The following is a 12527-nucleotide window of genomic DNA, read 5'->3' as shown; positions in this document are numbered from 1 at the left end:
TTCTTCTTCTTATTCTTCTTCATCCCAAATCCAAAATCATCCTTACTAATTAAACCACCTAAAAAGTTGTTACCTTTTCTTGAGCTCTTTGTGCACTCTTTACTTGCTCTCCAGAATGGATCATCATCTTGCTTCTTGAAAAACCTTTTAGATGAACTTCTCAATAGCGGCGTCGGTTGGAAAGTACACGGTGGAAGAGGAATTTGTAGGTGGTGGAGAGGTGCAACCGTTGATTTTTCCGGCACGGGGCACGGTGGTGGTGGAAGTTTTGGTGAAAAATCACCGGTGGCACAATTTTTTGTTGGTGTTATTTTGCTAACTCCTGGCTTGTTCTCCCAAGAAAAGGGCACATTCCCTTTGGAATGAACCTTGTTGTTAGTACTCATGATCTTGTAGTAAATGAAGACTTTTGATATAATTGAAGTGTATATATAGAGAGACTGAGAGAGATCCAAATTAAAATCAGTTATGGATTTATAAAGGGACTTTTCATGTACTCGGTGTTCTCTAACCGCTAAGCTTTCGTGTATGTGGATGATGAAGCAAATAAAACGTGAAGGAAAAAAGTGACAAAATACATAAATATTTGGTACTGAAAAATCTTTGATAAGAAAAGGAGATGATGAAGAATGGCAAAAGGATGTTTGGAGTAGGAAATTTAAACAGTTTAGACTTTGATATCTGATAGTTCTATTTAGTTAGTATTTAAATGGGATTTGTGGTCAAAGTTACGTAGGTTTAGATTTTCTAGTTTTTGGTCAAAGTGGATTTTGTATTATTATTATTAGTAGTTATTTTCTGCCCGGACAATTGTGGTGATCATTTAGAGGTGTTTTGAGTTTATTGAGTCTTCTAGTAAATTAATTATTGTTTGGTATTTTATTTTTACCTTTTTGTTTTTCACCCGGTAACAGCATCGGGTCCGATTAATTTGAATTTACGTTGCGTAAAGTCCATTTAAGAGGAAAGTGCTTCCTAAAGAATTTTTCATATCCAGAGCCCGAACTCGAAACCTCTAATTAAAGACGTAAAGATCATATCCATTCTACCACAATACTTATTGGTTGATATTTTATTTTTAGATCATTCATGTCTACGTCATGATTAAAAGAAACGGGTAGAAAAGTATGCCAAAGAAGTAGTTAGGAGAAACATGACAAATACTTGGAAATTCTAGCTTGACTTGGTACGTGCATTTGTTCCTAATTAATTTATGTATCATAAAGTCTTTTTGAGACTGATTTGATTAATGAGGATATAATACAATTTACGAAGATGACAATTAACTACAGAATTTTTTTGGTAGGGTTATTTTTCCACGTTTGTGCATTGGTGTTAGGCAGCTGAGCCTGTTTAAAAATATCTTTTGTTGATTAGCTTGGAATTAATTTACTAAAATTAATTGAGATTGATATAAAAGTTGTTTCATTATGAGCTTTTGCAATTGTTAAGTTAGTCATACTTTTGGGTGTGATATATAGTGGTGGAATCTTTTAATTAATATCTATATATAATGGTAACTAAGAAGTATTGGGGAGAGATGATTAGACAGGACATGACGAAGGTCCGACTTATCGAGGATATGACCTTAGATAGGAGGTTATGGTGAACACGAATTAGAGTAGAAGGTTGAGCGTTACCTTAGTTGAACATCGTCATACTAATAGTCATAGTATTATTCCTGTAGTTTCGTACCATTTATTTTCTGATACTTTTGTTGTTTCTTGTACTTTGATAATTGTATTAATGGAAAAGTCTCAAATATGTCATCGAACTATCGAAAATGGCTCATTTATGCTACTCATCAATAGTTTGGCTCATTTATGCCATCTAACTATCGAAAATGGTTCATTTATGCCACTCATCAATAGTTTGACTCATTTATGCCATCGTCTGTTACCAAAATGACTCATCCATGCCATTTTTCATTACCGCCGATTTTATAATACCAGATATGACACGTGGCCTCCAATTAGAGGTCTACGCCGTTTAATTAAACCATCCCAATTTTAAATCCCAAATTAATAAAAAATCCGACCCATACACCCTACCCACCCACAACCATAATCTAGTTGGAGGCCACGTGTCATATCACGTATTGTAAAACCGAGTTTAATGAAAAATGACATGGATGAGTCATTTTGGTAATGGGTGATAGCATAAATGAGTCAAACTATTGATGAGTGGCATAAATGAGTCACTTCTGATAGTCAATGGCATAAATGAGCCAAACTATTGACGAATGACATAAATGAGCCATTTCCGATAGTTCGATGGCATATTTGAGCCTTTTCCGTTGTATTAATTTGTGGTAGTTACGACCCCTTTCTTTCATACATCTTTATCATGTTTTTATAGTATATTTCCGTGTTCTTATGCCGAGGGTCTACCGAAACAACCTCTCTTCCTCCCAACGTAGAGGTAAGGTCTACGTACATCTACCATCCCGAGACTCCACTTTGTAGGATTTCAATGGTATGTTGTTGTTGTTGTAAAATAATTCCCTCATTAATTTCTTTAATTCTTTTTCTTTTATTCCGGTTCTGTAAGTATTTGATAAATTTAGCTATCCCTGAGACCCTGACCCTTCGGTCAACAAAAGCGTACAAAAACCGGAAATTAAAAAACAATACGTGATGTTATGACTTATGAATATTGGCAACCAATAAAAAATTATGAGCCTGATATCCCATTCTAGCAAGGATAGGTTGTATTATTTTAAATAATAGGGGGTAATGAAAATTTCTGTTTTTTTTTTTTTTTTTTTTTTTTAAATCTAGTTCACTATCATAGAATGTTAAACGTATTAAAAGTACACTTGATTAATATTTACCTTCTCTGGCCGCTTAGTTACTTGTTTGAACACGAAGAAAATTCAAGAAAACAACAAAGACAGTATAGTTGTATTGACAAAGCCTCGTATATTCTATTGACTTAGATATTGTAAGGTACAGCTAAGTTAAACAGAACTTGATCTTGGTCCAAATTAGTCCTTGTCAATGACTCAATGTCTCATATACTCTATGATTTGCTTATAGTCATGAAGCCAAATTCGATGTACTAGTAAATATCGAACTTAGACTAATGACACTAACAGTAACGCTAATTTAATTAGTTGTATGTTTGAAGTTTCAAACCGTGTGTTAGAATTTTCTAAGTTAAAAGTGATCACTCTTTCCGTGGTTATCTTTTTCCCTTCCATACTAGAGGAAAATGTAAGTAATAGCCATAACTAATCACGTTGTCGTCTTCTTCTTATTGTTGTTTATTTGTTTTGTTTTAAATTCTCTTTGTTTATGCGATGCTCATGACGCAAGTTACATCAAGGAAAGACGTTGGTTATGGAAAAGGACCGGCATGTTTCTAATTATTTGGCAAACTTCTAAAGAAAGATGCACATAATATATATATATATATATATATATATGGCGAACTCCACATCAGAATGAAAAGAAAAGTGAAGAACTTTATAAGACATGACATAAATTCACATGATACGTGTATTTTTGGGCTTAATGATGATGTAGCCAAGGGTGAACCAATACGTGTCATAATGGACTTTGGAGTGTCATAATGAAAAGATTGGACAAGTTATCAGGATTGCTTATGTATTTGGCCTGTATAATACTACTCCCTCCATTCCATAATAACTGTTTTTTTAGGCTTTTCAATTTTTTTCTTAAAAGAATTAGTGCTTTAGGATTTCAAGAAGACTTTAGATAGATTCTTCCAAGACTACCCTTATTTAAATAGTCAAGATTCATTAACTACCTTTTCTTTTTCTAGAAAGTTGAAAATTGATTAGGGGTAAGTTAATAAAAACACTCCTAATATTCTAGTAGTGAGTAATTTCTTAAGGGATATGCATGAGCCTAAAAAACCAATCATTATGGAATGGAGGGAGAAGTATGTTTTTTTCTTTTTAGAAAAATAAGTATTCAACATGTTTTACTTTGATCAAATTTATGCAAATACTTACTAAATATTTGTGTCGTTAATGAATGTCAATAGTATTTTTGCGTAGTTTTTCAATATGTAAATTTTATTTCGAAAAACTTGAGAATTCTATATCCAAATTCGTGTTGAAAAATAGTTAATTTGATCTTCATAATTCGAATTATATCACATAAAATAAAATAAAAATAGTAATTATTTAAAAAATATTTAGTGAACCTTTTTGGCGAGATGGTATCGACTGATATTCTTGTAGTAAGGTGTATCACGAGCGGTTTACAAGAATGACTTTGGAGTTGGATGGTCTTGAACTTTTGAAACAGCTTGCCTTATAGGCAAAATTTCAAACTTTGATTTTTGACCTTGAAAGTTTTCCCATGGATCAAGAGGGGATCAAAAGTTAAAGACCTACCATTTTCAAGGTTATATTTAAAATAATTTCCAAGCATATCACATTATATTGATCAAAAAGTAAATATGGGCCAAGATGAGTAATCTCTATTAGATTGCAGCCCAAAGAGGGAAAAGAACATCATTTCTTTGTGCGGTGTGCTCTTCAAATGCACTTGTCTTTAATCTTTGTCCCTCAAATTGGTGGTCTTTAATTTTCAGCCCTATCGCTTAATACCATGAGGTTTGGGGTTTGAACCACGGCTCAGTAAAAAAAAAAATCGCAAGACAGAATTTTGTAGTAAAGTTAGGCTTGTTCGGGCCAAAGTTAGGATTGTGTAAGTATAAACTGGAAATTCATTTGGTTAAAGAATTGTTCATCTTCTTCTTCGTGGGGTTTGCTTCTTTTATTAAATTAAATAAATATAGAAAAATGAAGTAAGTATAAACTGGAAATTTTATTGGTTGAAGTAGTGAGTTGGCAAAGTTTACTTTTATCAATTATCACCTACGTATATTGTTCTTTGCGTAACATGACTCTTTGAATTATTTTTAGTTGAGTTAAATACATCCTAAAGGGGAGCCTTGGCGTAACTGGTAAAGTTGCTGCCATGTGACCAGGAGGTCACGTGTTCGAGCCGTGGAAACAGCCTCTTGCAGAAATGCAAGGTAAGGCTGCGTAAAATAGAACCTTATGGTCCGACCCTTCCCCGGATCCCGCGCATAGCAGGAGCTTAGTGCACCGGACTGCTCTTTTTTTAAATACACCCTAAAATTGTTCAGTGGATCGAACAGAAATGTAAACTAAATTGAAGGGTAAAGTTAATTTGGGAAAGTTTAGGAAAAACTCTGCCTTATAGGAGAGTTTACCTCAAAAACTCTCCTTAATCAGGCAGAGTTTGACTCAAATTTTTGCCTGATTAGGTAGAGTTTGACTGCAAACTCTGCATTAAGGTACCTGACTCAAATCTTTGCCTTGCGAATCCAAAATCTACCCTGCGATTTTTATTTTATTTTTGGTTGAGCGGGATTCGAACTCGAAACCAAAGGGTTCTCACGAAGGACATAAATTAAAGATCACCAATTTAATAGGCCGAAATTGCTCATTCCTGCGAATTGTCCAAAGAACATAAACTTACTTACCGGGCCTAAAAAGCCCAATATCAGACGGCCCAATGATACAATATCTCTAGGGTTTTACAGGGTCTTTGGTAAAGCCGTTACTTCACCACTCTATAAAATCCAATAAATCGCCGCTTACTCTGTAAGATCTCATTTTTTCCATTGAATTTGTGATTTTTATGATACTTTTTTTTTGTTTTTGTTTAATTTGCTTTCATTGCTAAATTGTGAGAAAATAAGGTTGGGGTTGCTATGATTATAAACAATTCCTCGTACTGAATGCTAACGGCATGACAGACCCTTTTATACACCCATAGAATATGAGCACCCATAACTACATTTTCTAGTTTTTGCCTTTATTTTTCGTATTTATCAATACCCATTTGCTTTATTGGTTGAAATTCATCTGCAATTAGGTTCTTGTGTGTAATTTTTGGAGTTTAATTTTGGGTGCATCAGTGTTGATCTTGTTCGTAAATGCTTTATTTTGTATGTCATCTTTGGCACTAATTTGATCATAGCTTAGGTTGTATTTTAGTTTAGAAATTACATCTCGTTAGAAGACTTTAATGTGACTCTATCTCCTTAATACTTTTGGATTATCTGTTGATTCTCTTAGGGTTAGAAAGCTACATTTGGAACAAAAACGTACACATTTTGTTTTTTTCGTTTATTGGTTTTCAATGTTTTTTCGTTGCAAATAAGGTTGCGGTTGCGATGATTATAAAATAATTCCTCGTACTGAATGCTAACAGCATGACAGACCCTTTTACACCCATAGAATATGAGCAACCACCTACTTTTTTATGTTATTTGTCTATATTTTGTCATATGTATTGACCCATTTTGATGCACAATGTCTTACTGTGTGTTAATTTAGTTTGAACATCTTTTTATGAGGTTTTAAATGAATGTGGAATGTGTGGATCAACGTTGATGAGCTCTACAGACCTGTAATGATTTGCGAAAATGATCGCAACAATTAACGAACATCTAAGGGACTGAGTTGTTCCACACATTTCCAACACACATTTCCAATTACTCCTTTTTTTTGCATTCCTTAATAATTTTCTTATACCTTTATATGATATGGTCCCTATAATTTTAACATGCGTGTCCACAGTTTTTATACTCTTAAGGCTATGCTTTGCTTAATTAATTATATTTTGGGTCACACTTTGTGGTGTGTCACTTTACAAGTGAAGCTAGAAAGATTGCTCCTCTCGCTATCCTTTGCTCCTTTCGTGGTGTATTCCTTTGCTCCTTTCGTGGTGTATTTGGACGTTGGGGAACTACATTATTATCCATAAAATTAGGTGGAATCAATTTTTCTGATAAAAGATAATTTTTAGGTACTAGTCTCAGAGCTATAATATTATAGTTTTGATGATTTGTAATAGAAACTTGATAACGAAAATTGTTTAGGAAATTGATACATTGCATGTGCTTGTATGGGTATATTTGGCCAATGGCCGTGGTAATGTTGGAAGTTGACTTGAGTTTATTTAAATAATTTAAACTAGTTGCAAAGCAGTAGGTAAATTTCCATCGAAATTGATTTTCTTCTCCATATTATGTTCTGATTTAGATTTTCGAAAGATGTGGTTGTATAAGTTAAGAAAATGTGTTTTTTTGGTGTAATAAAATTGCCTCTTCTTTCAGCTACAAGGGTAGAGATCTACGGATCGATTTCTTGTGGCTTTGTTCTGGGGGCATATATTTATTTCAATTTGAGGGTTTACTTCTGCCCAGATTTTGTTTCCTTTCTTTGTCTGGGTTCCCTCGTCTTGGTACATAACTCTTTTAGTTATACTATATATCTTGATAAAACAAAAAGGACAAGCATTATGTCGAGACATCGTTGATTAGAAACGTTTAAGGCCAGTGTGCGTACAAAGAATACAGCAAATCTTCTAAAATATATGTATGTTTTCCTTATAAAAAATTAGTACAGGAAATTTCAATAGAACAAATGGATAATTCCCTTGCCATTACCGGTAGAGCCATGTCTTTTTCTTTTTATCCCCATTGTTAATTTACTTTTTCAATTTTTCTATATTTTGTTATGTTTTCTGAGAGGGAAAATGATGGTTTTTTATTGTCATCTGACTTGCATCCTATATTTGGATGCAATAGTAGTGATTGACTCATTATATCTGATTCTCTCAACAATTAATGTTAAAATTCCTATGGATGGGTATATTTTTTAGATTCTTGTTCAAATTTCTTTGTGTTTTATTAAAATCCTCTGTGATGATACTTGTCCACCTATTCTGTAGGAAACAGTGATGAATTCAAAAACATGCACTGCTATCTGATCTTATTGCATATCACAATTTTTCCTCCTTCAGATTCTTTTTCTTTTCAGAAGAAACAACGTTGGGTTAACTTCTATCTGTAATTGATTTTTATTCTGTGATGCAATCAGTGATGAAACTTTCCCAATATAGCTGATTTTACAGTGATTAGCATTAAATATATTCACCATCTTTCAGCTGAGATTGCTTCTTTTTGCTCATTAGTTAAAAAAAAACTCTGCTATAAAATGATTGATTTGCCCGTGGTATCTAATTCCCAGACTCTCCATTGTGGCTGGTTGTCTCATTTTGAGGGCACAAAACAAACTTTTAGAACAGGTCTTGCGACACAGTTGGCTTCACTATCTAATAAGCTCTCTTTCCAATTGGTAATTCAGCATAAGACTTTGTAGTCAACAAATATCATGGTCGGTCTGTATTCAGCAGTGCCCATCAGTTCCTTGGAGAATAAAATTTTAACATCAACAAAGATAGGACAATAGATATCAGTGTTTTAGAGCAGTCAAATTGAGTTGCTAAATTCAAAGGATATACTCATTATCAAGGTGTTTTGAAGTTGTTATTCGAAAGCTTCTTAATCTGGTTGGCAAGAAATAATCCCATTTTTGACCAACTCGTTCCCTTGAAGCAATATTAAACAGTGGTTCTTCGTTGCCCGGTAGTTCATTTGGTGACTATTTGAGCTACATCAGAACCTCATATTTTTATTTGAGACCTTGCTCTCATTGCTGATCTTGTCCGTAAATACTCCATTTTGTTGCTAATGTCAGCGCTAATGATAATTTAGTTTAGAAATACGTCGCCTTGCTTTGACATCTTAGGCTTGATGATCTACAACACGTATCAGATTCTACGTTTACTTGTGTTGTTCAAGTGCTATCATAGTAATAAAAAAACACTCTTGAGTAGCCTTTAATCGTAAAAAATTGATAGGTAGGCTAGAGACATTTAGTAAAAGTTCGCTTGTGAAATTGTTTTCTCCATTAAGCAAACTACCGGACAATGTTGTATTAACAAGTCGTCTGTATAAGCCAATAACTTCCCTCATAACTCAATTTGTGATTCTTGTGATGCTTTTTCAAAATTTGTTTTCAGTATATTTTCTTTGCTAAATTGTGAAAATATAAGGTTGGGGTTTGCGCTGAGTATAAAACAATTCCTCGTTCTGAATGCTGTTGCCATGGCATGATAGACTCTTTTACATCCATAGAATATGAGCAACCACCTACATTTCTGTCTTTTGTCTTTCCTTTGTCATTTTTATCTATACCGAGTTGCTTAAGCAATAGCAACTGATATACAATGGGTTACTGTGTTAATTTTGTTTGAACATCCTTTTCTGATTTGCGAAAATGATCGCAACTCTTAATGAACATCTAAGGGACTAAGTTCTTCCACACAATTCCTATTACTCCATTTTTGTTTTATTCCGTAAATATTTTATATTGTTCGGTTTTAGATCACGTTTTGATACTTTATGTGATTGTCGCTATAATTTTAACATCTGTATCGACAGGTCTCTATTAAGGTTACGCTTTGCTTAATTATCCTTTGGGTCACACATTGTGGTGTGTCACTTTACAAGTGAAGCTAGAAGATTATTCCTCTCGCTGTCCTTTGTTGTTCCTTTCGTGGTGTATTTGGACGTTGGGAAACTACATTATTATCCATAAGATTAGTTTAAGAACAAACCTTTAACATCAATAAAGACAGGACAATAGATCTCAGTGTTCTAGTGCAATCAAATTCAATTTCTAATTTAAAAGGAAATATTTAGTATCAACATGTCTGAAGATGTCATTTGGAAGCTTCTTAATCTGGTTGTCAAGAAATAATCCCATTTTTGACCTACTCGTTCCCTTGAAGCAATAGTAAGTGTGTTGCTCTTTTGTATTTCTCCTTCGTAACCCTTCTGTCATTGTGTTTGGAGTACATTGGAGCAGCTATATTTATCTTGTAATCAATTTCTAAAAAGTATTGATGGGTTGATTAACCGTTATGAGTTCTACAGACCTGTATTGATCTGCGGGTATGATGCAACATTGTTAAATGATATCTCCGTAGGGGACTTTAATGCCTCACAGTTAAGGCAGTATATTTCAATTGTGGAAGGAAACATGAACATACGTCGTATTATTGAGAGTTTCTAGCCGTACCTCCATAAAATAATGCATGTGACTCCATATGTTTTAAAGGTTAGCCATAGATTTTAATTATAACTGTTGGATTCTGTGTTAGTTCTTTTGTCGTTTGGTGCATGGTATAGGTTGGGATATCCCAACATTAAATTTTTACATTGTGTTTGGTAGGAGGTATAAATTTATACTGGGATAAACTTGTACTTCCTACCAAACACGGTACAAAATGAAGCATTATCCCAAGGGTGGGATATCTCACCTTATCCTGCTTATCTCGGGATTATTTTATAAATAATCCCAAAAGGTGTGATAAATTAGTCCCGGGATTATAAACTCGGGATAATTTTGGCTACCTACCAAACGACCACTTAGGGTTTGGAAGCTGCACTTTGACCTTAAGCACCCACTAAACGACAATAGCAGAACATTACAATTATGTATGATTTATGACGTGCAGTATCAGAGTCTTTAGGTATCTAAATGAGTGCATAACGATAGGGAAACAGGTTGGATAAGCTATCACAGCGGGAAAAAAAATTAAGAACATAGTTGTAAGCTTGTAGCAATTGTTGTCAAAGAGTCTTATAGCTTTTCGTTATTGGTCTAACCCGAAATATGCACAGCCTTACTACATTCATCTGGTAAAGTTAAGTTAACATTTGAATTTGTCATGTATATGTTACTATAAGATGATCACTGGACTAGATCTTGTGTGCATTTAACGAATTTAAATCCTACTAACCTAATTTGGTGTACTCTTCCGAAATAGAGTGGTAGTTTTTGGGCTAGCTAATGACTATGCATCTACTTGCATTACTTTGGGATTGCATCTAGGAACTGTCTTCTTGTTTCATCCAAGTTATGCAATTTATCTAGACTCTAGAGTACTAATTGACATGGTAATCGAGACATTTGTTTGAAGGCTTACCAAGGTCGATAATAGCTTTACATAACTTATCCATACTTAAGGCACGTGTCTACCACAGTCATTGTTGTGCTGACCTTTGATTGTCTGGAATAGTAAACAGTGGTTCTTCGTTGCCCGATAGTTTATTTGGTGACTATTCTAGCTACATCAGAACCTCATGTTTTATCTGAGACTTTGTTCTCTGTTTAGACATTTTTCCTCCCCTTTAGTTATGGTCGAGATAAATACATGACTCCATTTGTTTGTTTTTCTTTTAACGGTAGACATATGTTAATACTTTTGGATTCTCTGTTGGTTCTTTTAGGGTCAGAAGCTACACTTAGAACAAAAACTGATTTGAAGCACCCACTTGTACAACAATGATTAAAGGTATTAGTTCATTTTTTGCTGCTGTAGCGGTCTGTGATCTACAATGTGGTATCAGATTCTACTTTTATTTGTGTTGAAGTACCGTAGTAAAAAGCTTGGTTGTGAAGTTGTTTCCTTCCATTAAACAAACTACCCGACAATGTTGTATTAATATAAAAGCCAAAAAGTAGCTGCATATTTGTAAGCTTTAAAATTTGTCCGGTGAATCACCTCTATTTCTCTCGTTTTTTCCGATTGAATGTGTGATTTTTCTGATGCTTTTTTTAGCTTTGAATTTATTTTCATTGCTAAATTTTGAAAAATAAGGTTGGGGTTGCTATGGTTATAAAACATTTCCTCGTTCTACTTTTGGACTTTCTTTTTCCTAGGTTGGAAGTTAAACCAACATACAAGGTTTTATTGAGCCTGGGTCTTACCTATATGTAATGCATGTGATTAAGTCAGTTTGGTTTATTTTTAAGGATAAGCATAGGTTGAGAGTACTTTTCAACTCTCTGTTAGTTCTTTTAAGGTTAGAAGCTACAAATGGAACAAAAAATGATTTTAAACACGCACTCGAACAACAATGACTGATGATATGTTATTAGTTTGTTTTTTTTGCTGTAATTGCTCTGTCTAAGAGTTTACTTTTAGTTGTGCTATTCACTATTTAGTTGAGTCCATAATGATAGAGAAATAGGGTGGTTTAAGAGCTGTCACAGTGAAAGACAAATTAAGCATATACCTTAGCCATTGTTGTTCAAGTACCTGCCAAAAATCTAGCAAGTATTTAACCTTAAGAAAACTGACAAAAAACCGTGGAGTTTGTCTTATCGTTAAATATATAACAGATTGAGTCAGAAGTGTTACATACTAGAGACTCTTAGTAGAGATCAAGTGTGATTGTTTCTTTACATTAAGGAGGTTGCTGGATAAAGTTGTATTAACAACTTAAAACTTGTTATCTTAAAGATTACTATATAAATATTATATGACTAAATTATAATCTAGGAGATCAATTTGAAACCTTTTTTCCTTTTGATAATGAAGCCAACTCTTGAATATGACCATATTTTGCCTTGTGACTTTGTTTTGTCTTGTTTTTTGCATCTCCCAAGATGGATTGGGTGTTAAACCCCTAATTGTCACTGAAATTTTTACTTGCGACTCCGAACTTTTGGGAAACAATAGCTTTATCTTTGTGTCTTAATTATACTAGCATTAGCTATTATGCATAGATCAGGAGGTCACGGGTTCGAGCTGTGGAAACAGCCTCTTGCAGAAATGCAAGGTAAGACTGTGTACAATAGATCCTTGTGGTCCGGCCCT

General features: G+C 33.9%; 7 non-coding genes across 7 annotated transcripts; all 7 read left to right on the top strand.

Moving 5' to 3' along the window:
• Window positions 1-5709: 5709 nt before the first annotated feature.
• On the top strand, window positions 5710-5795 carry LOC132629669 (small nucleolar RNA snoR8a). The gene has a single exon (XR_009578428.1). It is a non-coding gene; the product is annotated as a small nucleolar RNA snoR8a (small nucleolar RNA).
• A 379-nt stretch (window positions 5796-6174) lies between these two features.
• LOC132629668 (small nucleolar RNA snoR8a) lies at window positions 6175-6260 on the top strand. The gene has a single exon (XR_009578427.1). It is a non-coding gene; the product is annotated as a small nucleolar RNA snoR8a (small nucleolar RNA).
• A 132-nt stretch (window positions 6261-6392) lies between these two features.
• LOC132629511 (small nucleolar RNA SNORD25) lies at window positions 6393-6477 on the top strand. Its single transcript, XR_009578283.1, has one exon. It is a non-coding gene; the product is annotated as a small nucleolar RNA SNORD25 (small nucleolar RNA).
• Window positions 6478-6608: 131 nt separating this feature from the next.
• Window positions 6609-6766, top strand: LOC132629674 (small nucleolar RNA snoR136). Its single transcript, XR_009578432.1, has one exon. It is a non-coding gene; the product is annotated as a small nucleolar RNA snoR136 (small nucleolar RNA).
• A 780-nt stretch (window positions 6767-7546) lies between these two features.
• Window positions 7547-7629, top strand: LOC132629670 (small nucleolar RNA U31b). The gene has a single exon (XR_009578429.1). It is a non-coding gene; the product is annotated as a small nucleolar RNA U31b (small nucleolar RNA).
• Window positions 7630-7885: 256 nt separating this feature from the next.
• Window positions 7886-7972, top strand: LOC132629632 (small nucleolar RNA Z196/R39/R59 family). The gene has a single exon (XR_009578393.1). It is a non-coding gene; the product is annotated as a small nucleolar RNA Z196/R39/R59 family (small nucleolar RNA).
• Window positions 7973-8916: 944 nt separating this feature from the next.
• On the top strand, window positions 8917-9006 carry LOC132629667 (small nucleolar RNA snoR8a). The gene has a single exon (XR_009578426.1). It is a non-coding gene; the product is annotated as a small nucleolar RNA snoR8a (small nucleolar RNA).
• The last annotated feature ends 3521 nt before the right edge of the window (window positions 9007-12527 follow it).

The sequence above is a fragment of the Lycium barbarum genome, chromosome 2 (genome assembly GCF_019175385.1).
Source record: "Lycium barbarum isolate Lr01 chromosome 2, ASM1917538v2, whole genome shotgun sequence".
In the NCBI taxonomy this organism is placed as follows: domain Eukaryota; kingdom Viridiplantae; phylum Streptophyta; class Magnoliopsida; order Solanales; family Solanaceae; genus Lycium; species Lycium barbarum.
The sequence above is the reverse complement of the archived record's forward strand: the minus strand, read 5'-3'. Positions and strand labels throughout refer to the sequence as shown.